The 4,301-nt window shown below is 37.3% G+C and overlaps 1 non-coding gene across 1 annotated transcript; it reads left to right on the forward strand.

Moving 5' to 3' along the window:
- The first annotated feature begins 445 nt into the window (after positions 1 to 445).
- On the forward strand, positions 446 to 518 carry Trnav-uac (transfer RNA valine (anticodon UAC)). Its single transcript has one exon. It is a non-coding gene; the product is annotated as a tRNA-Val (tRNA).
- Positions 519 to 4,301: the final 3,783 nt, after the last annotated feature.

The following is a 4,301-nucleotide window of genomic DNA, read 5'->3' on the forward strand; positions in this document are numbered from 1 at the left end:
CGGGTGGGTCATAAGTATGATATTCGGAAACAAATAGGGGGACAGGGATGAATTTGGAGAAATATAAGTCTTCAAAACTTAGTTTTGGGTCTGGTCACTTAAAGGGGGTCATAACCGACCCTCATGACCATGACCCCCTCTCCTGGATCCGCGCTTGCCTCTGTTCGCAAAATCTATCTTGACGAGATATAAGCACGACAAATAATGTAAAGAGCGAGTCACGAATTCTTTATCGTGCTATTAATTTGAAATCGCTCTATTTATTATACATTCGAATATAATAGATTAGAGGAATCTCCAAGTCCGCCGTATAAGACTGAATGATCACTCTTTTCCACCAGAAGACTGTTCGTGTTTGCACTTGACACTTTCGGCTACCAATATGAGGACATAAAAACAGGTGAAATATTCACCTGCTGCTCTTATTATTGGAATTGAGGCATGTGGTTCCGTAGTGTAGTGGTTATCACGTTTGCTTTACACGCAAAAGGTCCCCGGTTCGATCCCGGGCGGAACCAGTAGGCATTCATACCCGAAAGTTGGGCCTATTCTTTTATATTGTGTTTTTATTCTTTTTGGACCGATCTTTCAATCCCTGAATGTATGCAAATATGAATTTATAAATTAAATTCGAAATTTTAATGATTTAATTTTTTAACTTTCGTTTCCTGATTGAAAAAAAAAATTATGTCGCATGAAATTTCGCTTTATTCGAAATCCATCACTTTAGCAGTTTTTCCCGCAATTTCGAATTAACAACGTTACCTTTCTATTTCTATGCATTTAAGACAGTGATAAATAGGAGAGGGTCAAGGTTGCAAAAACTTTTGATTATATGTTTGGGATTCTTTCTTGAATCATCCAAGCAGTAGTGTCCAACTTGTGGTCCGCGAAGCTGATCCACACGGCCCGTTTTTATGCTCTATGTCACTAGTCAAAAAATAGATGGAAACTTTGTATTTATGAAATAAATCTGTAGCAATGATGACAACAACTCTTGGTTTGTAATTTCCGTCACTTTTCCGTGTGTTGTCCTGAAAGATTATCAAATATACTTAAATTTTATGTGTGTTCTGGCTCGCGAGGTTCATTTTCATAAGATGCAGCCTTCGGGTTTAAAAAAAAATGTTGGGCCCCATTAATCCAAGCCACTCCCTAAAAGAAATTTAGCGGAAGTTGGTGCTCTTTTCTCTAAAGTCCTGTTGATAACTTCAGTCATCTTCCTTTTGACTAATATATTTACAAAATAGAATAAGTTAAGTTTATTCTTTCTAAAACTTAGTTTAAACAAAAGGTTATAGGTTAATAAAAATATAATCAACAACGTTCAAATGCAGATGCTTAACTTTGTCCAAAAAATCTTCTTATGAGATAAGAAAGTAATCAAGAAAATAATTGCTACCAATAACACCTGGTCTGATTTAAGTTTTTCAAACAAATTTCACTTAAGGCGGTTTTTCTCAACTTCTAAATGAAGTTAGACTAGAAAAGATAGTAGAATATTCCTTGCGTTTTCTATTGTCCTTCCTATTGTACTGATAATTCTGAAAGTCAAAAAATGAATAAAATTAAAACAGAGCACGAAAATTCGAAAGGAACTTTACTTTAAACAATGATTGAATTTTGTTCCAAATCTTGTTCGGATTTATCTCATGTTCGTGTCACAATATAAAGCTTTTTTCCACCATATGTATTTTGGTAAGTATATCAATAAGCAATAATATTTCGCTACGTAATTCTTTAAAGAATTTTGCGAGATTTTTCATTGAAACTTTTCTACTAAGTGTTTCATTTTTGTATAATAGGATTGCACCGCTGGGTTCCCAAATTTTAGGGAATCCAATAATGAATATGCAAATTCATACTGACTATGCTTCTTCAGAAGAGTAAGCCATCGAGGTTCGGGATCCATTCGTTACAAAGAAAAAAAAATCAATCAGTATTGGCAACACACTCACAAGAAAAACCAGTTTTCAGCGTAATTTAAAAATTATGTGATTATTGGAAATTATGCAAAATTCTTTACGCAAAACAGTACACTAGTGCCCATTAAAGTCGAATACGTAAAACTTACATCATAAAATTATTAATTTTAAAATTGTAATATTGTGTACTTAATTTAGCACTGCATTTTAGCACCAAAAGAACTAATTTAGAAGAAACGTACGACATTAGGATTTTTTCAGGGCAATACTGTTTTGATTTCAGAATTCTAAGAGATATGTTAGCTGACTAAGCTTAACTTTCTGAAAGCTTTGAAATTAATTTCAAGTAAATAAATAATGTTCTTTTTTTTTATATTCGCAACGTCTGGAAACTTTTTCGGATGTTTTTCAGGTTGAACGTTAAGTGTTCAAACGTTTTCAGATTTCTCGAGAATATCGTAGGACAAATCAAACTTATTGAAAACGTCTGAAAAATGTCTCAAAAATTTTTTTAGAGACATTCTCAAGAGAAAACCAAATTTTTAAAACATCTTGAGATCTCTCTAGAATTCCTCATGAGAATGGCATTTTCCCCAAGAAAATATTGTGATCATCTTTAGTGGAGCTCACATATTATTACTTTGAGGTCCGTCACAAATGACTGTTACGAGTCCCCCTCCATACTGTTTATCCCTTATGTCCCTACATATATTTAACCCCTCATTTTAGAAATCTAGGGCCCATTTCAGGCTCGGGCCCGGCCCAACAGGTGTCCCTTCTCCTCCCACCCCTGTGCACGCCCCTGCTCCTAACAGAATATGATTGCACCTGAAATATTTCATAAATCATTGCCAGACTTAGAAGAGATCATTATCGAGGCATGAAGATGCATCCAGCAAACGCAAGTTCGTATGCTCCTTGCAAACATTGTCCCGGACTCCAGCTTACGCCCAACCATACCTTGAGTACCCAGCAGCCCCCACAAACATAATCAAAATACACAGGACTACTTCCAATTAGAGACATTTTAGGGGAGACACACAGTCCTAACGCACCATCTTTATCGGAGGCGGTAATCAAGACTTTCGAAAGAATTTTAAGACGATTTACATTTCCATTAATCTTATTATCCCTTCAATGTGTACTATCTCAGGAACACGAGACTAGCAACATTCACTTGTCTTTGAAATTTGGTCATGTTTAGATTTACTTGGTATGTGCTTGAACGCCAATCATGAGTGAGTCACCAAAGTGTGTTTTCGTGTGCCACCATCACATTCATATATCTGATCCTATTATCTTTCATACATCCTATTATAAAGGTCACTCGTAAGTACCTTTTGTGGTACTTTTCAATCCTCTTCACGCCAGAACCATGCAAATGCAAATTGCGTCCCTCTACCAGATGACCAAATGCAATGCATCCATTCTGTCACCTGGTTAGTAGTACATACTGCTTGACATTCCTATGGCCAACCCCGTTCTCATCTGCAGAACTAAAACCTCGATTTGTCAAGCAACGAGTCACGCAGCATCCAAATGCGCGTTGAATCCATTGCTGTGGTTGCCGGAAGCCATCAGAATCTGCCATTGTAAATAGTAGTTTGCCTAACTATCTGGAAGAAGTCAAAAGCTCACGTTTTCGACAGGCTCGAGAAAAGAAGTCAGAAGAGAATGGGAATTGGTGGGTCAACCAGCCGTAAATGTGTCTGGAAGCAGTGACATCACAGTGATTTCACGGTCTGCGCGGATGCTTTGTCTGTCATATGCGGGGATTATGATTCTAATGGAGGCTAATTTATAGAAAGAAGCAATGATGCCAGTCACCTGTAGCTCCCTCCCAAAACTATACTAAGGGGAGAGGCCAACTCCCCCCCCCCCCCCCGGAGAAAAATTTGATTGCACTCGTTTTACTTTGTAAAGATTAAAAAAAAAGGGAAATTATAGAAAATTTGGAACTCTATCATCCGAGGGAGGCGGGGGATATTGGCCTCCGTGGGCCGCCTTTTTGTCACTGACGATGGAAAGTCCCTCGCTGGCAACAACTGCTAAAAGTATTTTTTTTCTTTCAGTGGAAAAATACTTGCAATTAATTAACTAAAACTATATATTTCCCCCTTTTTATTACCCTCTTTCGTTTGTTGTTCGTCATTATTGCTGTTGTGATAGGCATGGGGGGGGGGGGGGGGTTGGAATTAATTTAACTATTATATATCTATCTAGTTGTTAACTCACACAATACATTGGTGAGGTTCGTATCGGAACCTTAAGACATGTACTCTGTTTGCACTCATGGTACATATCGTTGGAAATTAAAAGTTTTCTGAATGAGGATCATTGTATGGAGGGGATGGGATAGATAGTGGGCTGTGAGTT

This window comes from Uloborus diversus, chromosome 9 (genome assembly GCF_026930045.1).
Source record: "Uloborus diversus isolate 005 chromosome 9, Udiv.v.3.1, whole genome shotgun sequence".
Taxonomy (NCBI): domain Eukaryota; kingdom Metazoa; phylum Arthropoda; class Arachnida; order Araneae; family Uloboridae; genus Uloborus; species Uloborus diversus.